Source organism: Paroedura picta, chromosome 1, assembly GCF_049243985.1.
Source record: "Paroedura picta isolate Pp20150507F chromosome 1, Ppicta_v3.0, whole genome shotgun sequence".
Lineage (NCBI taxonomy): Eukaryota > Metazoa > Chordata > Lepidosauria > Squamata > Gekkonidae > Paroedura > Paroedura picta.
In genome coordinates this window covers 20328886-20353992 of record NC_135369.1, presented here as the reverse complement: position 1 = coordinate 20353992, position 25107 = coordinate 20328886, and the positions used below count along the sequence as shown (strand labels likewise).

At 48.1% G+C, this 25107-nt stretch overlaps 1 protein-coding gene across 10 annotated transcripts in view; it reads right to left on the bottom strand.

The window, feature by feature from the left end:
* MEF2D (myocyte enhancer factor 2D) overlaps positions 1-25107 on the bottom strand; it is a 203601-nt gene that overhangs the window by 137662 nt on the left and 40832 nt on the right. For 6 of the 10 annotated variants that reach the window (XM_077325471.1, XM_077325489.1, XM_077325425.1 and 3 more), the window contains one exon: positions 8232-8301. The exons of 1 other annotated variant lie outside the window; for it this stretch is intronic. The gene's annotated coding sequence lies outside the window, so the exon portion shown is untranslated. Of the gene's footprint in view, positions 1-132; positions 280-8231; positions 8302-14394; positions 14502-25107 lie in introns of those variants that run through there. 3 more of the 10 variants (XM_077325442.1, XM_077325417.1, XM_077325451.1) reach the window with 2 other exon arrangements.

The window sequence follows — 25107 nt, the reverse complement described above, 5'->3', positions numbered from 1 at the left end:
CAGCAAGCCGCCTGCAGTTGTTGGGTTACGTTCAAGCAATGCCTGTCCTTTAGAAGGGAGGGAGGGAGGGAGGGAGATGAAGAAGAGTTGCTAATTTTAACTCTCCGGTGGAAAGAGTGAAACTGTACTTACGGGAGACAGAATGGCTGCGTCCTTTTCCACGTATACACAACGGCCCTGGATGTCAGAAAGGAAACTGGGAGTGCGAGAGGCAGGAGGGAGAGGAGAATGTCTTGTGTGCCCCCTTCCCCACGCCTCCCCGACCCGTTTCCTCTCTGAGCCGCCGCCTGAACAAATGTCCCTAAAATGTCACAGGCGGTGACGGCCCCGGAGGATCACGACAGCCTCCCTCCCGCACTACACCCCCCACACACACACACAAACTCGAATAGATCCCTGTTCACCATCCAGCCAGTCCGTTCTTTTGCCCAAACACTATCCCAGGATGACAAGCAGAAACCTACGGCTTGGCTAATGGGCAAGAACAGATGCAAAACTCACCGAGCAGGAGAGAGGGGGGGTATTAGGCGAGTGCGGTGGCAGCACAGGGTGGGGTGGGGGGGGGGAGCCAGGTGGCTGCTTAGAAGCAGCTGCCCAAGGAGCCAGCCAGCCAGCCAGCCGCATGGGTTCACTTCCTTTGTGGCCAAAAGCAGCCGTGGCCATTGCTGGAAAGAGCGGTGGGAGGGGGTGAGGAATCTGGCCACCCCGACTGCTCTGGCAGGACATGCACCAAAGTGATCTTGACATTTCGGACTGGAAAATCCTTTGGCGTGGGTCCCCTTGGGGATGAGTCTTGCGGACCACTTTGTGCTCTGACGCACAAACCCCAAGGCTTTGGGCACTGCCGTGCCACACCACGGAAACACCGGGATTCCACAGGTTGTGTAAAGACGTGCAAGTGCGCCTCTGGCATTTCGATGTAAATTTGTTTGAAAGTTTTTAATGTGGCTTTCTAGTATTGGCCCAAACATGGGGAGGGGCAAAGAAATTAGAATAGGCAGTAACTCTAGCTATTGAAAATCTCATTCAAACAATCCCCTGGACTTGGGCTGTCCACAGACTTCGTGCACGGCTGTCCCAGATATTGTAAAGCACATGGTGACAGCTCTAAAGGCAAAAGATTTGTGTGTGTGTGTGTGTGTGTGTTTGGTTGGTTGGTTGCCCATCTGGGGGTGGTTTTACATAGTATGAAAAGCAATAAAATGATTCATCGTTAAAACCAGATTAAAAGTTGTATAAAACCACCCTTTAACACTGTTGCGGTAATCCTGAACTTCTGAGGTCAGTTATAGACTGTAAGGATAGGAGCAGGATGGAGTGGGGAAAAGTTGGGTTTCAAGTGACAGCAGAAATTCTCAGAAAGGTAAATTCTTTTCCCAATGATCGTGTATAATTCACTTTTCCTGAGGCACATAATTCACTTTTCCTGCGCACATAATTACGTCTGTCAACTCTTGGTTGGGAAATTCTTGGAGGTGTGTGGGTGGAGCCTGGGGAGGGGGAAGGGGCGGGGCCTCGGTGAACCTCCTGCCATCGAGTCCACCCACCAGAGCTGCCATTTTATTTATTTATACTTTCATTTCTAGACTGCTCCTCCCTGCAAAAAGGCTCAAGCAATTCCCAATATATAATTCAAATTAAAAAAACATTTTAAAACATAATAAAACAATTTTTTAAATTAATATTTAGCTGTTTTCATTCCCTCCCATTTTCACATATTCTGCCTTACTTCATGGTAATTTAGTCTCCATAGGTATGGGGGAAACTGGAGTGGAGAGATCGGTTTGGAGAAGAGAAGAACTAATTTCTGTAGTCTGGAAATGAGCTGCAATTCCAGGAGACTTTCAGGTCCCACCTGGAGATTGCCAACTCTAAGCATACCTTCCACCATTGCAAAGAGGAACTCAGGATCTTCTTCTGACACTGGTCAAAACCTTTCAGCCCCTCCCACACCCTTATTCTAACCACTGCACTTATACTCTGTATAAATGATGACTAGGTAAGAGACACTCCCCTGAGTCTGGAGGCTGCTGCTGTCTGCTTCTTTGGGTCCGAGGAACATTTCTGACAATCCGCATGCACTACAAATATGTTGGAAATACTTCTCAGCAGCTGCAGCCTGTGAAATAGCAGTCTGGGTGCTGCAGTGTGCGTGCACACATGCATTGGCACAAATGTGGGCTAGAGAGACAAGATGCCATCCACCTGTCTCAGAGATTTGGCTCCGAACATCACTTGGGAGGGGAGTAACCCTGAAGAATGATGAGGCTAACAACATTAACAAATGGGTAGCCATGTTGGTCTGAAGTAGCACAATCTCTTAGTGCTACTGGACTCTGAATCTATTGTAACATTAACAAAGTCTTAATAAGACATCCCCCAAGGGCAAGGGCAGTAGTCTACCAGGAACGGAGACCAGAAAAACAGTCTGTTGCTGGCAAATAGAGACGGAAAGGAACGCGTGTACCCCGTCCAACACATATGTATATTTTTCTATCATAATATAAACCATGCATGTCTACCATGCGCTTGGCTACATCCCTCCAACTGCACAACATAAGAATTAAGCACTGGACTAGGTAGTCCATTAGTGTGATCACGCAGGGCACCTCTGATCATAAGTATTTATATATTTGTTTCAGTGTTCAAAGTGCTTCCAACATTATTGTGCAGCAATCCTTACAATGGCAATGCTGTACAGTAGGGTGGTATTATTAACCCCATATGCTCTGAAGCATTTGATCCAACGCGTGGGATTCTACTCTGCCCTTTTCTTCTGCAATTTCATCTGGAATCTTCCACGTAATTCTTCGCTTACGGAAACACCCGTAAGACCTGGAAACTTCCTCTCCTCCCACTTTAAATGAGAGCAGAGATCTTCAGGAAGTTTGGTCCTATGTGCACAATGCCACATCCTGTGTTTTCCCCAGGATTTCCAGCAAATCCCAGTGCACAAGCTCCGTTCCCAAACACCCATTTGGGAAGATAACAGCCCAAAAAGGAAGTGAACATTCTGCGCCTGTCAAGGAAGCAGGATGGAGACCGCAGCTCTGACCCACAGTCTCTCTCCAGGAAGCTCCATTAGATGTGGCCAGGCTGAACAAGCCGGCTTGGTCTTCCCTTAGAGGACATCAGCAGCACAGGAATAAAAAAAGGCACCTTTGCATTGCTCATGGGATACCTACACTAATCTTGTACGGAGCACAAGCACAGAAGCCAAAGCTTCCCAATAGATCAGAAGCCAATGCATTCCCTATAGATTAGAAGCCAAAGCATTCCCTATAGATTAGAAGCCAATGCATTCCCTATAGATTAGAAGCCAAAGCATTCCCTATAGATTAGAAGCCAAAGCATTCCCAGTGCAAGATCAGTTAACGCTGTCAGGGCAGACCACACCTTCTTTCCATGAAAGGGCTCGGAAGTCTTTTTCCAACCAGGCTAGTTATTAATGTAATATTCTGACATTCTCAAAGACCATAACTCCTCTGAATTAATTCGCCCTGCAGTTTCCACACAAGGGCCACGCAAACTCCAAAATGTTCGAGGTCCATGGCCCCAGAGACGTATTCCTGGCCAGGGCCTTCGCAATGTGGCCTGGAAATCACGTAAATGAATGAAACCAATAACTAAGCAAAGCATCTGCGTGGCATGAAGGTCACCGGTTCAGTCCACGGAATCTCCAGTTAAAAGGACCATTGAGGAATACCGGGGTCATGGCATGGAGGCAAGCAATGCGGAGAGGGCCAGTATATAAGCCTAATAATAAAAATAAATAAACTACCTCCAAACATCTCTCGCCGTGAAAACCCTGACTTGATGGCAAAACTGATCTACCCTGGAAGGGCAGGTCACAAAAATAAAGTGTGTTGTTGTTGTTGTTAAAAACAACAAAGTCCCTCTTGCACACTAATAAATATGTGTGTGTGTACAAAGTGCCATCAAATTGCAGCTGGCTTACAGTGACCCCCATAGGATAGGGGTGGCCGAACTATGGAGAGCCAGGGGGATGCAGATTCTGATCTCTCCCTCCCACCCTACCCCCCACCCCTTCTCCCTCTCTCTTTTTCTCTCGCCCTTTTCTCCTACAGGGTCAGGATCAAATTAACTGCACTGCTTGAACAAGCCAATATGCCCTTCAAATCCAAATTCCTTTCATGTCGCACCTATCCATGAAATTATTGAGACCCCATTTCTCCAAAATTAACCCGAATGCCCGTACTTCTACTGCCAAAGCCATTAAAAAAAAAATCTTTCCTCGCATTGATTTTTTGAACGACAGAATGTACATTACACAAAACCAAAAACCTTTATTAAATTAAAAAGCAGGGGGAACAACAGTCTTCCAAGTGTTTCGTACACCATAATATTATTACAGGCAGCCATGACAGGGGTAGTCAACCTGTGGCCCTCCAGATGTTCATGGACTACAATTCCCATGAGCCCCTGCAAGTGTTTGCTGGCAGGGGATCATGGGAATTGTAGTCCATAAACATCTGGAGGGCCACAGGTTGACTACCCTCTGCTTTACAGTAAGAGGAATGAAACAAGGATATCAATTATAGGGAAACTAATACACAGACATGACACCCTTCTGTTTACGCATCTAATGTTCCCCCTTTCCTTGCTTGCTTTTATTTCTCACTACTGCCGTGGACATCCACATTGATTTTCTGCAGAAAAGACGGACAACAGACAAAGGAAATAAACAATTAAGCATGGTTTTGGGTTGATCTCAATCAAGTCAGATTGATCCAGGACAGTGTTTTGTTGTAGAACAAAGTATGAGTTTTAACATAATTTTTAAAAACTTTTATTCTGGGCATAAGCTTTTCAAAGAATACCTTATACCCAGAATAAAACTTTGTTGGGCTTAAAGGGACCAGAGGTTCCTTAAAAGTACCAAAGGTACCACAGATCCAAAAAGCAAACTGTTCTGCTGCTTTAGACCAGGGGTAGTCAACGTGTGGTCCTCCAGATGTTCATGGACTACAATCTCCATGAGTCCCTGCCAGCAAACCCTTGCTTTAGACCAACATAGTTAACCCTCCCCCCCAAAAGGCATTCTGTTGATTTCTCCATCCTCACCCCCATCACCTTCGAAGTTGTTCTATTAAAGACAACATTAGACAGCCATTATTTTACTGGTTTAGACAACAAAACATTACATAGGCATTATGAAGATCTGAAGATTTGGGCAGCAGATTCCAGCTAGACTCTGCATTTAGTCCCTGACATTTTATCAACAGGGTCAGTACATGGATTCACACCCCACACATGCATGGATTGACACACCACACAGTCACACTCTGCCACACACAGCCTGACTCCAGCGTCTGCGTGTCCATCTAGTTCTGCAAACGTATCCCATCCCCATCTCATTCTAACTTGGCTCTACACACACACACACACACATACGTGTTATAGTCACGGATAATGGAAGCTTGGTGAAATTTAATTTCCCAAAAATTTAACCATATGTATGACCTGTCCCCTGACAGCATCCCAACTTTCTATGGCCCAAGAAAATGTGGGTCATTAAGGGTTGACAACTCTTTTGTTGTTTTTGCTCCTTGGGAATTGTAGTCCATGGACATCTGGAGAGCCACAGTTTAGCCACCCCTGAGTAGTTCAAACAAGCCCCAATTCAGTGCAGACTCACAGTATGAGGGAAGGGAAATAGCCTCCCAGCACTGCTCTTTTATTTAAATGAATTAAATTAGTAAGGCCACCTTTCTGCCCCACCAGTGCCACCAAGGCATGTATATGTATAGTGTATATTTTATTTGCATTTCTGGCCTTTACAAAAAAAGTAACAACAATAGCAAGTATACAGGAATGTACAGTACAATCATAGAATCATAGAGTTGGAAGGGACCTCTTGGGTCATCTAGTCCAGCCCCCTGCACTATGCAGGACACTCACAACCCTCTCGCTCATCCACTGTAACCTGCCACCCCCTTAAGCTTTCGCAGAATCAGCCTCTCCATCAGATGGCTATCCAACCTGTTTAAACATTTTCAAAGATGGAGAACCCACCACCTCCCGAGGAAGCCTGTCCCACTGAGAAACCGCTCTGTCAGGAACTTCTTCCTGACGTTTAGACGGAATGAACCATTAAAATAGAATAATTAGAATACAGCTGTAAGAGCAGCATACCAAGGGCAACTAACAAAGGATAAACCACAAAAAGCATTATTTTAAAAAAATCATTAATACTTAAAACCAAAATTGACACACACATTAAAACCACATGAAACAGCCATTAAAACATAGTTTATTTCATTTATTTATTGTTGCATTTATAACCCACCCCTATTGGACCCGACACTTTATACATATGCAGAATTGGAAGAAGTATGGAATCCTTGTACTTCTGTAATGGAGAACCCATTTAGTAAGGATATCAGATGAAATTTGTCTCTTAAGCGATATAGGCTGTAAGGATTAGTGTGAAATTAAACCACATGATGTTATTTGCATGAGACTGGATTCTGTTATTTTAAGTATTGTATTGTATGTTTTTTGTATTTTGATATAAGATCGGTTGTTTAGTATTGTCAATCTGAGAAGTAGTTTTAATATATAAAAATAATGCAGGAAGGAGGAATCATTGAGGGAACCCAAGATAAACCACAAAAAGTCTTCACCCACTGGCAAACGGCATACACAAATTGAAATCGATATCCCTGGGGCAGGGTGCCATAATTTTGGTGCCTCCTGCTATTACAAGTGATCTTCAGATTTGCAAGATCCCTTCTCATGGAGAAAATATCTTCCCCATGGCATATTTTGCTGAGGTCCCTCCTCCAAGCCCTGCCCTCCCCAGGCTCCACCCACAAAATATCCAGGTATTTCCCAACCCTACCTTCTATCAGATTCTCACTCACCCAAATGCAGAAGTTGGGGGAACCTGAAGCAGGATTGTGGAAGACGATCTTAGTAGTCATTGAGGTTAATATGGGAGTATATGATCCTTTGAGAATGCTGGTTCCAAGCTATATTGGGCTCTAAAGGTCAACACCAGCACTCTGAATTCGGGTTGGGAAAGAAACTGGGTCCAGTGTAAATGGTCCAAGACTGGAGTGATATGATGATGAAGAAGAAAAGCTGGTTCTTATATGCTGCTTTTCTCTACCAGAAGGAGTCTCAAAGCCACTTACAATCTCCTTCCCTTTTCTCACCCCACAACAGATACCCTGTGAGGGAGGTGGGGCTGAGAGAGGCCTGATATTACTGCTCGGTCAGAACAGCTTTATCAGTGCTGTAGCAAGCTCAAGGTCACCCAACTGGCTGATCCCTTTGACCTAGTCCAATCTATAACCTGGCTGTAGCATTCTGCATTAATTAAAGCTTCTGATCACTTTTTCAAGGGCAGCCCCATGTTGCATGAATTGTAGTAATCTATTCCAGGTGTTACCAGGTGATAGAAAGTCTTGGTAAAAGGCACTCCTAGCTGCAGCGGACAGCTGTGTATCCAGCAGCTGGACCACTGGATTATCAGTGGGCTCGTACCCAGGAGTGTCCCCAAATTATTTATTTACATACCTATTGTGTGCCAGCCTTCCCTAATGGCTCAGGGTAGCTCACAAGGATAAAACCCACACAATAATGTAGGTAATATAAAAATCTAAAAACAGAATTACAATCATTTAAAATGAATGGCACCCATTATGGCCCTGTTCCTTGAAGGGGAGTTCAATGTCAGAACAGGCACCACCTTAATTCCTGAGTCAGGCCTTCCATTCGCCAATGGCACTTCCGTCTTGTTTGAACTGAGCTTCCAGTTTATTAGGCCACATCCACCCCCAGAACTGCTCTCAACTTTGCAGTGATGAGGGGAGAACACAGAGGTTACCCAAAGGGAGGAAGGGAATCTGTATTTGTGGTTGGGAAAAGGACACTGGAGGATGATTCACACATGCCCCTCCCATGCATGGTACACCTCCAATCTGAATCAGCAGCTCCCACAGCTGCTATTTAAAAGCTTTAAAAATGCTCTAGAGATCAACTAGGGCTCTTCCAGCGTTTTATCTGGTTTGATTCCCTAAAGTATCTCTATAGGGTAGATCGTTCCCTCCAGCTAAAAAAAGAAACAGAACTCATCAGCCTCTCCTCTCGGGACCCCAAACAGCACATCTCTCATGCCTGTGGAGCTAAGGATTATCCCATGTCCATTAAAACCACAACATTCTTCTTTTTACAAGGGGGGGGGGATTTGTGCGCCCCCTTACCTATGTGCTGAGTCACTGCATCTTCGGCCCTCTTTATAAGATGATTAGTACGCAACGGCTGTCAGTCGAACTAGGAAAGAGAAGAGAGGAAAAATGAGAGTGACCACAATCCCAGCTGGAAACGAGCTCCAGTAACCCATAATGTTTGCAGATGCACTAGATTATCCTTGTTCATCCTGCAAGGAGGGAGTTAATTTTTACCCTCAAAGTAATTTAGACTGAAAGAGTGTGACTTGCATGGAAACAGTTAAGATCTGGGGAAGAGCATCTACTTTGCCTGCAAAAGGTCTCAGGTTCAATCCTTAAAATCCCCTGTTAAAGGATCTTTTTCTTGATTAATCAAAGCGAAATCTTTCTCTGCCGGAGACCCATGAGAGCTGCTTGGGAGAACCAAGCCAGATAATCTGCTGGTCCAACTTCAAAAGGAAGTTTCCTATGGTCATACAAACCCAAGGTCTGGCAGACTGGAACCCAGTCTGCTGGCTAAAACAGAAACCTTTATTTCAAGGCAGGGGGACCAGATATATTAGGGCAAGCTGACCCTTGCGTAGGCTTTGCACTGCTTTCAGCAGCAGCCCCCACCACCTAGAGATCGATCCCAAAAAACGCACACTCGAATGCACACACGTTAAGGGTTTCCAAGTCTTCATTCATACTGGATCAGACCTAGAGCCACCCAAGTCCAGCATTCTATCAATAATCCCACCATTAGGTGGTCCACCAAGAAAACTAGCCAGCGATCCACGGACAGCCTGGAGTTCAATTCATGTTTGCCCCTGGACGAAACCACTGCCTCTTGTGCTAAATCAATGATACACCCATCCAAGAGGGCGACAATGCTCAAGCCTTAAGCAACATCTGAATGCAGAGTGTAAACTGACACGTACACAAGTTTGGCCAAGCTCCCTCCTTGCGCAGAGAATCCCTGTTAGAGACACGTTCCCTTTGCCCATAACGTTTGCACACATGTGCACCACATTCTCCTTAGCTCGTTTCCCACCTTCACAACAAAGCAGAATTCCGAACCTGGATTAAAGCCCAGTTTAGAGCCCCATCTTGGTGGAGGAAAGATGCAATTCCATCTGCTAAGTCTTCAGCAGACGCAGGTCTTTTCCACACCTCGTGGTAACTGGAGTCGCACGTGATTGAACCTCGGCCTAGTCTGCACACAACAGATAATGCACTTTCAAGGCACTTTAGAAGTAGATTTTCCTGTTCCACCCAGGAAAATCCAGCTGCCAAAGCACAGTGAAAGTGCATTATCCTAACTGTGCAGAATGGGCCCTAGCCACAACCTGTCAACATGCCCTGGGGCCACAAGAAGGTTGTTCCACTATAAATCTACGTAGCCCTTTTGGATGGCGCAAGGGCCTCGATTGCTTTTTGTGGGATCACCAGTTCCGCAGTGGACGCGGCCTCCAGTGGGTTTTGCAATGGCACATGAGTGCATGCACCCTCATCAAAGCAACTGACAAATTTCTCCAGCGTCAGCCCTCCCGGTGTTAGGGCAGCCTTCCCACAGATGCTTTAGCTGCAGTTTCCCCAGCTTCTGAAGCAAACGGGTAATCTGCTTAGCTCTAATTGATAAGGCAGGGGAAGGTGAAGTGACAACTCTAATCCGACTTGTCAAGTAGAAGGTGACAGAGAATTAACCCCACATGGCCTAGAGTGTTTGTGCGTGTGTGTGTGTGTGTGCGCGTAGCTGGCTGGTTGATAGTCCAAACCCTGCATGAAGTTCGGCATTTTTCAATATAAATTTTAAGCGGCTCTTCATAATAGTGAGCCCCGAAAGCTCGGGGTGGGGAAGAGGCCTACAAATCCCTCGTTGCGGCAGCTGGCCCTGAAACGTGCCCCTTTCCACCCACCCCGGGCTCCTTCACCCACAACACACTTGGTACAACTCGGGGTTAACCAAGGTCACACTAAGCCAGCTGTTCCCTTCCCAGGGGGAGGCAGGAGAAGGTTGGTGCTGAGTCTTCTGGAAGCCGATTAACCCCCTTATCTCTGATGAAGGCCAATTAAAATAGCGGGTTAGCCCCCCCCCCCCCCAGCACCTACCCCTTTTCCTACCAGTATATCGTCTGGTACCAGTTATGGTCCGACTCAAACACTGGGGGGTTGCCAGCCTCCAGGTGGAGCCGAGGGATCCCCCCCCCCAAATTATATTTTACCTCAAGATGACAGAACCCTCTGGAGAAAATGGCTGCTTCGAAAAGAGGCATTATACCTTGCTGAGGTCTCGTTCTAATTGCCCCCCCCTCCAGGCTCCACTCCCAAATTCAGAGGGATTTCCCAATCCTGAACTGGCAAACTCGTCAGGCCCAAAAAGAATAATTCTGGCTTCATTTACTGATATAAACTGTCTAAGTTCCAAAGGGCTACAAAGTTTTATGCAAGAGGCTTGCAAAAGCCCATGAGATATTAAAAGAGGCAAAATTTTCCCCCTCCTCCTGCTCCAATTCCCAAATCACAAACACTTCTCACTTCCAAAAGTCATCTGATGCATAAATGTGTTTATAGGAGATGGGGGAGATAAAGAGCATAAAGCCTTCCTGGCTTCACAAAGCCAATTCCGTAACCCTAATGGTTCATTCAGAAAAGCACGCATGCTGCCCCCTCCGGAGACTTGGCTTCAGGAGGTTCACCAAACAGAACATGGCAAAATGATAAAAGTAGCATTAAAACATTGTAGAATCATAGAATCACAGAATCATAGAGTTGGAAGGGGCCACACAGGCCATCTAGTCCAACCCCCTGCTCTACACAAGATCAGCCCCAAGCATCCTAAAGCATCCAAGAAAAGTGTGTATCCAACCTTTGCTTGAAGACTGCCAGTGAGGGGGAGCTCACCACCTCCTTAGGCAGCCTATTCCACTGCTGAACTACTCTGACTGTGAAAATTATTTTCCTGATATCTAGCCTATATCGTTGTACTTGTAGTTTAACTTGTGATTAATGCAGCTATTTAAAAAAACAACCAAAGCATAAAAACAGCACCAAACATATTGCAACCTAAAAATGTCTCAGCCAGTTTTCTGTATGCCAAAAGAAAGCATGTATTTCCCAGGAGAAGGAGAAAAAGGAGAAGAGGTGGTTCTTATATGCTGCTTTTCTCTATCAGAAGGAGTCTCAAAGCAGCTGACAATTGCCTTCCCTTCCTCTCCCCACAACAGACACCCTGTGAGACAGGTGAGGCTGAGAGAGCCCTGATATTATGCTCGGTCAGAACAGCTCTATCAGTGCTGTGACTTGCCCAAGGTCACCCAGCTGGCTGCATGTGGGGGAGAAGCAGGGAATCAAACCCGGCTCACCAGATTAGAAGTCTGCACTCCTAACCTCCACACCAAGCTGGCTCTCCTACTGTTTTACGGTTTTGAAAACACAACCAGATCAGCCATTGCAGAATATAAAAGAAGAACATAAGAAGAGCCTTCCTGGATCAGACCAGTGGTTCATCTATTCAACCATCCTGTCTCACTCAGTGGCCAACCAGTTCCTCTGGAGGGCCAACAATGGCTGAGAAGCCTCCTGGCATTGGGATTCAGAGGTCTAATGGGTGGAGACTGACTTTTGGCAATGTGTAAACAGGGTCCTCTCACAGTGCACTCAGCATGTCCCTATTTTAAGAGGCAACCTCAGGGAACGGCCTTTGTCTCTGTGCCTTGTTTCTTTCCTCTTTTATTTTTCTGTCCTCTAGGCTGGCCGCAGCATAAAACACCACGTTGGGCAAGAAGGACCACTCGTCTGATCCTGCCGGGCTCTTCTTACGATCCTTACTGGCAGATCAGACATTACTGGAATTTGAACTCGCATCTAACATTCCCTCCGTTATTCTGACCCGGGCTTTGACTTTAAACTTGCACACAGCCAGCCGGGTCAGGAGGGATGGGGAAAGAAGGGGCAGGACATGCAATGAAAAGGGGATGCAGCCAATTTTGTTATGTTGCAACGGCGTTCGGGCCTGGCCTGAGGCAGCAATCTGGAGACCACGTTGGGCTGGGACTGTTAGAACCACCAGTTTCGCTCTCACTGATCAACTTCCTTATTGCACCAGGAAAGAGAGAAGTGAAACCAACAGATGGAGAGATGCTGGAAGGCAAAAGAGGTGAGGATGGTTGGGGGGTGGGATCATCAACATTTGGGGTGGCTGCAAAGCAATCATGGTCAGGGCCTCTATTCGTGGCTTAAAACAGCAGTGCTTCAGGGCTGGGGGAGTGCGGGAAGCTGCACAGGCCCATATTCCCTGCTAGATGGACATAGCTGTCGAAAAAGAAACAGGAGTGCCTCTACCACCATCACCACCACCACCACCACGGTCCCCGTCCTCTGCTTAGCATCTGGTCACTCCACGGAAGGCGTGGGAGGGGGAAGACTTCACAGGAAGCCTTCAAGCAAACGGGTCAAAAGTCACGATGCACCACAGCATTTTAAATACCACCGCTTTGCATTCTGAACATTTTAAAAACATTGCGCATGCATGCTCTTTCTGCAGCCCCACGGAGCAACCCTGGAAAAGAAACCAGAAGGATTACCATCTCTGTGCTGCAGACGAAGGCCTGACAGTAAACGTCCTGTCTGTGGTAACCTAGCAAAGTTCACGGCAGAAGCCAGATTCAAATGAGTTGCTTCTCAGTTTATCCTTCGAGAGCGGGGATGCCAGCCTCCAGGTGGGACATGGGGATTCACTGGAATTACAGCTCCACCTCCAAGAGAGGGTGGACTCGACTGGCATTGTACCCCACAGAGGTCTCTGTCCTCCCCAGGCTCCATCCTCATCTCTCCAGGAGTTTCTCTACCTGGATCTGACAATCCTTCCCCCCCAGATCACCTGCCAGTAGCCAGGAGGGCCCTAGCATCCCTATTCAAGATGGGCAGCTGTGTTAGTCTATTCGATAGCTACATGATAAAACCTTGTTGGTCTGAAGCAGCAGAAGATAGCTTAGTGGCACCATCCTATTATTATTATTATTATTTAATTTCTTACCCGCCACTCCCAATAAGGCTCGTGGCAGGTTACAAGATGTGCATAAAACCCCCAATAAAACTTCCCCTTAAAACACAACCAAAGATTACAATCGAAAAATAAGATACATAAGAATCATATAGAATCACAGAATCATAGAGTTGGAAGGGGCCACACAGGCCATCTAGTCCAACCCCCTGCTCTACACAGGATCAGCCCTAAGCATCCTAAAGCATCCAAGAAAAGTGTGTGCCTCATTCCTGGAGATTTGTGTGTGGAACCTAGGGAGGGATATAGAGTTATACAGTCTATCCTATAAAATTAGCCCTTTTCTCCAGAGGGAAAAAGGGTTGCCAGCCTCTAAGTCAAGGGTAGTCAAACTGCGGCCCTACAGATATCCATGGACTACAATTCCCATAAGCCCCTGCAAGCCCTGCCCTGGCAAGGGCTCATGGGAATTGTAGTCCATGGACATCTGGAGGGCTGCAGTTTGACTAACCCTGCTCTAAGAGATCCCCCAGAATTACAACTGATTTCCAGACAGCGAAGCTCGGTTCCTCTGAAGAAAACGGCTGCTTTGAAGGGTGGCTGCTATAGCATGATACTCCAGCTGATCTCTCTCCTATCCCCAAGCTCCACCTCCAAAATCTCCAGATATTTTCCAGCCCAGGGCTGGCAACCCAAAATGATCTCTGTAGTGTGGCAGTCCTCTGGAATTCTGGGAAATCACCACACCCCACTTGGAGTCTAGCGATCCTGCTATATATGTGCAAAAAAATCCATCCACATCTGGAAACATAAGAAGCCACCCTTTTTCGGCCCTGGATTTGAAGCAGTGGCTAGGGCTGTGCACCCCACAAACTGAAAGGGAGAATGGGAATTCAGGGTCTGCATTCCATGCTTGGCCAGAACGATGGTCCAGCCTGGAATACAGCCTATGATTCTTGCATAGTAAGATGAGCCCTGCAGTCCCTTCCATCTACTTGCTCCTTCAAGACATTTCCCACTCTGGCTGCCGCACAAAAGAACAGAGCCCCTCACTTTTGCTAAAGGCCCATCCTGAGACGGCATCTGGATAGCCCAGACCGGACCCTACAGTGTCAGAGGCACACAGGCAGCCCCGGATCATTTGCAGGCGAGGCTCACGCCCTGTTCAGCATCACCCTCCGAAGTCTCCGCTAAAAATTCTGACCTACTTACCAGCAAGATTGCAAAGGCATGAATGATTTAGGAGCCTCTGGTTAATCGCATGCCAAGGTAGGCTGCAGTGTTATATAATACAGTAGTTATCCGCCATGCAACAGCACCTACAGGGAAGAGGAGAGCGGGCGCAGCCGTTAACGGGTCTTTGCTGGTCCACCACCGGCCGCTCCATTTACAGATGGCCAGTTCCCATGTTGGGGAAAGGTCACACACAGCACAAAACAGCCTGCTAATCTGAAGCATTCCCAGAAGGTCTGGCGGCACCTGAAGGAAACCTCCTTCCTCTGCTTATTTTGTCAGGTTAGAAAGCCTGAAAACATTTGGGTCCCAGATACTGACAGGGTAACTGCCCTAGGAATCAAAACAATATCTGAAGATAGCCCACATTCTGGAAGACAAAGGACTGTCTTTTCATGCAGCAGTTTTCTGGGTTGGGGTGCTGTTCTGCTGTGGTTTTTCTCCAGGGCAGAGTCTGCAACTTACGTTGTTTATTCCATTGTCAATCCTGTTGAATTCAGATCGCTTTGAACTCGGATCTTCCTCTCCCCCCCCCCATTGAAACAGGAAAGTCTCCTGCATAGTTCAGAAGGGGGGGGGGGGAGCCAAGCCTCTTTCTTTCTTTTCTTGAAGGGGGGGGGGAGAAGCCAAGCAGGGAGCCTCTTTCTTTTCTTGGAGGGGTGGGTGGGAGAGGATCGAAAAATGCAGAGAAGGGAGAAAAAATCCAGGACTGACAGAAGTTGAGAGAAATTAGGGGCTTCTCCTTTAAGGCAAGTTTGTCACATGACCACCTGTGGCCAATCACGGGTCCTCTACCACGGAGGTGATCAGATTTTAACATTGGTGAAGCGGGACACCATTGACCAGGGGGGGGGGGGGGTCTTGATTAAAAATTTGGTCTATATGGAGCAACAAAATTTTTCATAGAATGCATAGAACGCAAAAATAGTATTATAATGTATATTTTAAAATTTCAACATAAATGCAATTTGCCAGGTGCCCCCAAATGTCCCTCCAAAAGTGGGACAATCTGATCACCTTACATTAAAAGCACTCTAAGATATCGCACAATAAAGGTAGGGTCACTCTGGATCAATCCTTGTTGCTGCAGAAGGAAATTTTAAATCGCCCCAAATCCAAACGGAAATCGCATTCTGTGTAGAGGGCAGGGACTGAATCGATCCAGGGTTGGAATAAAAGCTCCGTGCAGTTTACACCCAGGTTTCCTCATGTCCTTGCTTTTCCATTTGTTGTTTTTCCATGTTTTCCTGGTCATTTTGCTGTGCTTTTTCAAACCACCTCCGAGCTGAGAAAACGGGGGGGGGGGGAGTGACGAAAAACCTCAGGAGCTAACAAAGGCCTAACATGAGAAAGCTCAGAGAGAGACTTATGCAGGCAGGAGCCTGAACTACAGCCAAGCCTCTATATCCGGAGTGGCCGGACTGTGGTTCTCCAGATGTCCATGGACTACAATTGCCATGAGTCCCTATCAATTGGCCATGCCGGCAAGGCTTATGGTGACTGTAGTCCATGGACACCTGGAGAGCTGCAGTTTGGCCACCCCTGTTCTATCTGAAGAGACCCAAATGCGTTGATCTTGCAAGCTCAATGAAAAAGAACAAGTTCGCCTGCATGATTTGTCCTTTGTGCTAACCCACACTGGGGGGACGGGACAGGGAACAAATAACTACGCAATTCCCCCACAAGCACACACCTTACCTCCTGGGGATTTCACGCATCCCTGCTCTACCTTCAGAGATTTCACCAGCTATTGTTTACATACTTTGAAACCTCTTCTCTCACTCATGAGAGCTAGAAACCTGTGCATGTTTCCATTCAGGCAGGAACTCTTTGGTGGGAGAAATGCTTTGTATCTCTGTAGGAAACTTCCCTCGATTGCCATGATCATCAACAGAGGAAACCCACCCTGGAAATGAAACTCTAACAGAGAGAGGCAAAACTAACTTGACAATCTTACTGGGGCAGGAAACACCTGGCATCTGAGCGTCCTCCCCTCCCTTTTTTTGCTTTCAAAGTGGGAGGGCCAGCAGGTGAGAGCACCAAGTCAGTGTTGTTTTGCACCAGGTGTTAAGACTACTGATGTGCAAAATATCCAGCGGGGGTACTGGTGTGGAACCGATAGCAAAAAAGCCCTGCCGATCCGACTGAGCGTGAGCCAGATCCTTTCCCAGAGACGCTCAGAGAGAACGAGGCTAAAGATCCTTTACACACGCACCTGCCTTTCTCATGAGTCAGCAGCTCCTTGGCCTACACTGAAACTTTCAGGAGGCCGCCTTGCACCCCACGCCTCCCAGCCCACGCCTCCCGCACAAAACACACCGCTTTCAAGTTGACTGGCAGCTCAGCCTGTCAGCCTCCCCATGGAAACCAAACACACACACTCTTGTTCATCAGCCCCCCACTTTAAAATAATAATAATAATAAGCCTGTGGCAGTAACTCTCCTGGTTCTGACAACACACGGTGGCAGGTTATAAGTCACCCTCCCGGCGGGTAATTAAGCCACAGTGAATCAGGCACGAGGCCGCTAACCTTCCGGGTGGGGCACAGGCAGCTGAAACATGGCCAAAGGGGACCACCCAGGTCGGCTTATTCATCCCCTCACGTGCCCAGCGCCGAGGTCATTTCAGCTACTGGCTTCTTCTTTTTTTCCTTTTTAAGGGGCGGGTTGGGGGAGTCAAGGATTTCAAAGCCTAGGCCCAAAGGCACTCCGACGGGCGAGGCGGCTGCGTGGTGTGTGGCATTCCTGGCGCAGGGAGCCGAAGCCTCAAAAATGAGCCCGGCCTGTCTGATTCACCTCATGGCTCCCCAACCGACTCTGTAATCATCCCCGCGCAAAGCATCAAAGCACACTTGCCAAAACTGCTGACCATTACCGGGTATAAACAGAGCAGAGGAGAAGTGAGGGGGTGGGGGGAGAGGTGATACAGACGTATAAGTTGTTTACCCAGCCCCCCTCCCCACCTCCCGGGCCCTTTCCCCACTTGACACCAAAGGTACCCCAGGATTTTGTCTGAGCCAGCCAACGGTCCTAATTCTCCAGGATGATCTCGTTCCTCTCCCACATAAATCTTTGAGCCTCTTGACTTTTGAGGAAAATGGGAAGCGGGGGTCTTATAAAAACTGCCCTCGCGTTCATGAGCATCCACAAGAATTATTTAGGTTTCAGCCTCTTGCTGTAAGCCTTAAATCATCTTGACTCCAGTGCGCACTTGTGCAAGACGCCAAACTACCAAAGTGCCGGCTAGTAGCTGAGTAGCATCCCTTTTACAGCAACAGCCATTACGTGATTAAGTAATGAGCCTTTTTAAAAGGAAGGTGTTGTGATCAGTTTTACCTACGTACCTCACTGCTTCAGGAAGCCAAGCGAAACCATTACAGACGAAATAAATGCAGCAGGCGGTGGCTAGGCCTCAGGGCTTAACCTGTATTCAGGTTTTTTAGCCTGTGTCTTGGGGTCTCCAGGGCAAGAAGAAAATCTCACTGTGAAGAATCAGAATGAAATGGGGCAGGCTGTTTTGGACTTGGTGGTTATGGTGTTTGTTCTGAGGCCACAGGTACTATTAAGCTACACCAGGCTGTGTAATGGCTAGAGTGGGGATTTCCAACTAGGGGTCCACGGACCCCCAGGGATCAATGGGTGCTCCAGAGGAATCTGCGGCCTTTCCCCTCCTGCCTTAATGGACTCGGCCACAAGCTAGGGAACCATTGCCCCCCCCCCACTTCACCAGAGCATGAGTTCTCTCGTGGTTTCTGTGCCTGGGGGGGGGGCACAGTCTGCAATCATACTTCCAGCTTAAACCACTTCCTATCTCTCTCCTGCCCCCACTCAGTCCTCCTCAAGCCTGCCTGTTAACAAGGAGGCAGGGCAAGATGGCGCCATAGTAAGACGATCGTGAGGCTGTCTCCAGCACTGGGTGAGAATGGGCCTGTTATCAGGAGTTCACAGGACCTGGGGTGGTGCACAAATGCCCCCCCACACACACACACACACACATCTCTCCTAGAAGCCCTTTCGGGCACAAGGGGCCAATTTTGATTGCTAGAACTCTGTTCCCTGATCATCCAAGCCTATCTGCTAATGCAGATGGTGATGTCACTTCTGGTGTCATGTCACTACCGGGGTGGAGCATGGCAGGGAGGCGTGGGCAGCCGACATCACTTCTGGGGGTCCTCAAAGCCAGAAAAAGTATTTCAGGGGCTCCCCCATGGTGAAAAGGTTGAATAAGACTGGGTTAGAGTGTCAGACTTTGAGCTGGGATTACCAACCTCAAGGTGAGATTACCACTGACTACAAAGACAAGGTCCCCTGGAGAAAGTGGCTGAGGCAAAGAGTGGACTCTATGGCATCACATCCCTGCCGAGAGACCTCACCTCGCAAACTTCACCCTCCCCAGGCTACACATCACTCCCATAACTCCAGGAGGGACTTGGGGATCCCGCAGAATTGGGGATCCCGCAGTCTCCAGCTAACACAGATCAGTTCCTCTGAAGAAAATGGATGCTTTGGAGGGTGGGCCCTAGGGCAGTGGTCCCCAACCTTTTTATCACCGGGGACCAGTCAACACTTTACAATTTTACTGAGGCCCGGGGGGGAGGGTAGTCTTTTCCTGAGGGATATCACTGCTGCCTAAGCCCCTGCTCCACGTACTTTTCTGCTGGTACCCTTGACTTCCCACCGTCTGCTGGGGGGTGCTGCCAGCAGCAGCTGCGCAGTGCCATGCCGAGGGGGAGCCCCAGCCACGGCGGCCACCGGCGAGCACCAAAGGTGACCCGGTGGCAGAGTGGCAGGGCAGCCCCCGAGGCAGCAGCTGGGGAGGAGGAGGAGGAGGAGCCACGGCCCAGTACCAAATGATCTACGGACCGGTACCGGTCTTAGAACCGGGGGTTGGAGACCACTGCCCTAGGGCACTGTGCCCCACTGAGGTCCCTTTCTTCCCCAGGCTCCAACCCCAAATCTGAGTTTTCCGGCCTGGATATGGCAACCAGACCCCCCCCCATCCCCCGCCAGTGGCTAGGGAGGTCCTATCATGAGCTCCCTTTAGGAAAATGAGGATGAAACGTGAGTGAGAAACAAACAATCCAGGTACCACCCTATAGCAACCTGGTTTCACCCTCTCGGTCTCAGAATTAGAACTTGGAGTGCTAGCAATTCTTTCATACAGTCGGTGGATAGCAATCGGGCAGCAGAGAACAGAGTCAGGGCCAAAAACAAAATCATTCTTCTTTACCCTTAGATGTTCAGATCACCCGAGAGAACAAGCAGATGAACAGGCAAAGCAAGTAAAAACGTGCAACGTGGGAATCTTCAAGAACAAGGTTCTGTACTGGAGAACAGACCCAAGGTCAATGGAGCCATCAAGGAGAATAGGGGGAGTAGCAAAACAGCCTTAGATGTGCTTTGGTGCTAAACCTCTAACTTGGGCATAGCGGAAGGGAGGCGGTACAACCCACGCCGTTTATTCTGGTTTCTTCTCTGGCTGCCTTGTTATATTTATCCCCACTTCCTCAACTTCTAAGGCCTGCGGGGGGGGGGGGGAATAATTAATTTCCCCCAGATTCCTGTTGACATCATTCTTGCAAAGAGACTTGTCTCATTCAGGTCAGCCGTGGAGCATCTGCTTTGCATACACAAGATCCCAGATTCAGTCCCAAGCATCTCCGGTTAAAATGAATTCATGCTCGAGGCCGGGCTAGGAAAGATACCTCTGCCAAAAACCTTGGGAAGTCACTGACAGTCAAAGGAGGCAGTATTGGGTTAGACAGGCCAACGCACTGACTCCGGATAAGTCTATTTCTTGGGATCATACGTTCAAGTGGTAAGCTGAATAACAGAGAGAACACTATGGTGGGCCTCCCATTTAATATCGCTATTTTAAAAACAAGAGGAGAACAAAGACAGCAGACGAGACACCTTTAAAATGCAGTTTAAACCTGCTAGAATTTTTGTATGTGTGACGTGTTGATTGAGGACTAGCTTTTCATGCAACCTGTTATCACACCCTACAAACCGTGGCAGGCAGGCAGTTCCAGATATTATGGGTCCCCAGGCAAGACGCCTAAAATGCCTCATGTAAGGAACCAGTCCCAGTTTCTCAACCCCACCCTAAGAAATTGAGGAATTCCCCCCTAATCTCCATGGTGAAGACCACAGAGAGGCAGCCCAGAGCAGTAGTTCTCAACCATGGGGTCCCAATCCCAATAGGGGTTGCCTGCCCCCTTGGTAGCTGATGCAGCGGTGGCCGTTGGTGGCAGCTGGTGGCTTGCAGCGGTTGGTGGAGCCATGGCACTGGCCACCTCCATGTTGCCTCCAGATTGCACAGCACGCACCATCGCCATTGGGGTCGCGGCGTTACGGCGGTTGAGAACCGCTGGCCTAGAGAGTCACTTGGCACTTACATCACATCCTTCCCAAACTCCATCAGCCCCCAAATATCACCTCTAAATAGCAACACTGGAATTCTTGGGTGGTTTTCCACTCAAACACTAACCAGGGCCGACCCTGCTTCACTTCCAAGATCAGGCTAGCCTGGGCCAGTCAGATGCAGGCGACGCAAGCATACAGCACACTCGTTTCCATGGTCCTTTGGCCATGATCCTTACAGCTGCTCTTCTCATTGGAGACCGAGAAACCACCAGATCATAAGGTCACACATCTGGTTAGTTAATCAATGTGTATGTGTATGTGGAGGGGGAGGATCATGCTTCCGGAGTCACCATTCTCCTGGCCTCCCTAGACTCTTCCAACCAGTTGTGATCTCGTCTATCCTTGGAGGTTCTCCCCACCTAGTCTTTTCTTTCTCTCCTGATCACAACTGCACCCTTTGTCAAGCTGACATAATCACTCCTCCCTCCATTGTGTCTCCCACTACAAAAGCCTATAATTTTCCCACCGCATTCACACCACACTCACCCAGAACCGAGCCACCACCTACCTACGCAGCCCCACCACAGCTTCCATTATTTGGCGCCATGTTTTGAGCGCGCTTAAATCTGAGATTTTAGAAGCAGTGAATTAGATAGCAGGCAACTAACCATGGTTCGGTTCAAACATACTGCTCAAACCACAGTTGAGACATTAACCAGAGTTTGTAACTCAAGCCACTGTTTGAGTTTCCAATCGTCTGCCATGGCTTCAGGCTAAAGTTTGAGACATTTAAGACCAACGAAACTTTATTTAGGGTGTAATCTTTGGTATGCACAGCATACTTCATCAGACCCATGACACTGGACCAAACTATGTTCTGCTACTTAAGGCCAACATGGCTACCCCACTTGAATGGCTCCAGGCTGTACATCAGCTTCCCTTCCACAAACTCTCAGAACTCAGCTTTATAAATTGATTCCTGTCTCCACAGGCCAAGCAAAAGCAGTAATTAGGCTCCAGCTGTTCAGACATGAGAGTAAACCACAGTTATCACAGGCGAGGGTGTGCAAAACCCCACTTCAAACTACGGTTTCCAATTCCGATTTGCCGGCACGTTGCAAACGGACGGTGTAGTTAACCCGTCCAGCTTCATTCATCATGAATGGGTCTCCTGTGATGTAGTGAACCCACCTAATGGGAAAGACAAGCTACCCACTCTCTGTGAAAACAAGAAGCATCATGGGGAGGCCTGAGTGTAAGACTTCCTAAAGGATATGCCTCCAGCCACTGGGTGCGGCCTCAGCTCAGTGACAGAGCACCTGCTTTGTGTGCAGAAAGTCCCAGGTTCAATTCTCGGCATCTCCAGTTTAAAAAGATCACATAGAAAGTGATATGAAAGGCCTCCACTGTGGAACCTGGATAGCTTTAGCCAGTCAGATGACAGTGGTCTTGACAGACCAATGGTCAGATTCAGTAATGCAGGCCTTTCAAGCCTGTGGGCAGCTTTTGAATTCTGACACCTGGTAGAAGGCACAACCACAAAATGGCTGCAGCAGGAAATAGAGCTACAGACACAGAGGAGGCCCGACTGCAGGAAAGAAGAGGGGCAATAAAAAACAAAACCCACTGGAAAAGAAGAGTAAGAGAAAACAAACATACACTGTGGTGGCTGTTGCCCATGAGACAATGCTGTTTTAATCTGCATAGTCAATGAGATCTCCATGGCCAGTCAGAACTCCTGCTACAAAAACCATAACAGGCCACAACTGCCTTCTAAAAACTCTTGGTGGACACCAAGAAACGTCTCCATGGCACCTAGTGGCACCACCTCAGGGATCCCAAGCGTGGTCAAATGGTGGCTATCCAGATGTCCCTGGACAACAATTCCCATAAGCCTCTGCCAGCAGGGGCCCATGGGAATTGTAGTTCATGACACCTGGAGAGCCACCGTTTAACCACCCCTGGTCTAGTCCATTTCTGTCCCATCCTTCCTCCTCCAAGGAGTTCAGGGCAGCACACTTGGCTTTCCCTCCTGCCTGTTTTATTCTCAAAATAACCCTGAGGTAGGTGCAGCTGGCCCAAGATCACCCAGAAAGTTTTCATGCCATTGCATGGCTACAAACCCAAGACTCCCAGATCCTACCATGATCCCTCACAGGAACCCACTGGCTATTCTAGAATGCGATGGAGCATGGGGAAATGACGTATCCTAGCACATGTGCCCATTGCGGACCTCTGCGGTGAGGCAGAGGCGTATTTGCTGCAGATCCTACGGCTTCAAGCCATTTCACTTGCCCTGTGTGGCCCCCGCACTCCTCAGCCTCAATGACAGGGCGATGCCTTTCCAAATGAGCCTTTTTTCCCACATCCTCCTCCTTCTTTTCCTATATTTAACCTTGGCTGCCTGCCATCGTATACTCTACAGTCCTGGAAAAGGGGTCAGAACTTTCTGCAGACATGTACCAACCCAAGGAATGCAGCAAAACTTTCTCAGCCAGAGTCTAAAGGGGGGGAGGGAGAGACCAGACGGGACTGTGGAGGTATTCTGAGATAAGCAACAAGAAACGAGGCGGGTTACTCTGCCCACCTGCTTGGGAAAACAAACAAACATTCCTCCTTTTCCTTTATTTTGCCTATGTGGGTCAGAGACAGGAACGTACAAGCTAAGCTGCCTTATACCAAGTCAGATTGTGCAGATACATCAATGCCTAAGAACCCCCCTTATAGGATCAGACCAGCGGTCCATCTAATCCTGCCCCACAGAGTGGTCAACTAGGTTGCCCGGGAGGGCCAACAAAGAGGACACAGAGGCCAAGGGCTGCCCTTGACGTTGCCTCCTAGCTCTTTGAGTCAGAAGCTTACTGTCTCTGAATAGGGTGGCTTCCCCATCCAGATTTTCAGGCCCAGATCTGCTACTGGAGATCTCCTTGACCAAGGGTAGTCAAACTGCGGCCCTCCAGATGTCTACGGACTACAATTCCCATGAGCCCCTGCCAGCGAACTCTGGCAGGGGCTCATGGGAGTTGTAGTCCATGGACATCTGGAGGGCCGCAGTTTGACTACCCCTGTCCTAGACTGACCCAAGCAAATGTGCTCTGACACTGAGCATGTAAACAAGGGATCCCCGCCGCCACCTTTTCTGGCACCTGCCAAGAGGAATTTAGCCCAGCAAGGCTTCTGATAGCCACAGGAGATTTCGATTAGCTGTGTTGATTACACTCCACAGAGCAAGGACCTTCACTGTGTCACTGAAGCATCAAGCAGTTTGCGGCTCTGCCCACTACACCATGGGCGAATTTCAAAGGTCCCTGCAGGCTCAAAAAGATTGGGGAGCCCCAAAGTACACCTAAGAACTCAGCAGGTAAGAAAAGGCCCTAAGTCCACCTTGATAGACTAGTATGCCTTGAAAACAGATCTGCAATAGTGACCAGCCCCAAAATAAATATCACTGACCCAAATATGATGGTATTTTATGTCACACTGATTAGTGAGGGGAAAAACAGGCCGTCTCCTTTTCTATTCACAAAAGATATCCAGCCTGGTTGCCCAGACTGTACAGCTGCTCACCACTGGCGATCAAGCATATAATTTTCATAAACCTGGGAGTAGCGCTCACTTGCCAAACTACAGATGCCGCTCTGTAACTGAACAGGCTCAATCTGTAACACATATCTGTACTATCTGAATGCTTGGGGGAGGGCTGCAGAAGAAGCACCTTTGAAAATCGTGTGATTAAAGAGCCTCAGAACACTAAGATAAGAGAATCTCTTTCCTGCCTGGCACCATTTCTCCGATTTTGGTCCAGAGTGTCTGAATTTAGACCAGCTTGAGCTACACTGCTGTGGCGGATTACAGCTACCGTGAAGTTCCTCTTATTTATGCAAGGAAAAGGGTTACAAGGGCTCTTGAAGGAACAGAGATGCTGAATCAGAAGCCCCCTGTGTATCTTTGTACAATTAAAAGCTCCATGTGTGAAATTGGAAAGCTGCGTCCCTCGGGTAACTCAATCCAGCCACCAGATCGGCATCACACAAGGGAATGGTGTTCTTCGTCACCTCCTCCACTTATATCAAACCTGGCACAGTATTTGCCTCCCTGGATGAAGCCTGGAATCGTCTAATACAATTATTATTCATTATAATAATAATAAAACAGGGCTCAGAGCAAGCAGTATTTCCTGAATAGATAGTGAACAGAAGAAGGCCAAGGTTTAGAGGGAGGATTCTGGAGTCTAAATCCCTGCCAGAATGCAGATGTATACTGCAATCAATGTTCCTTCTCTCTCTCTCTCGCTCTCTTTCCCTGCCTCAGCTTCTTGTCTGTAAA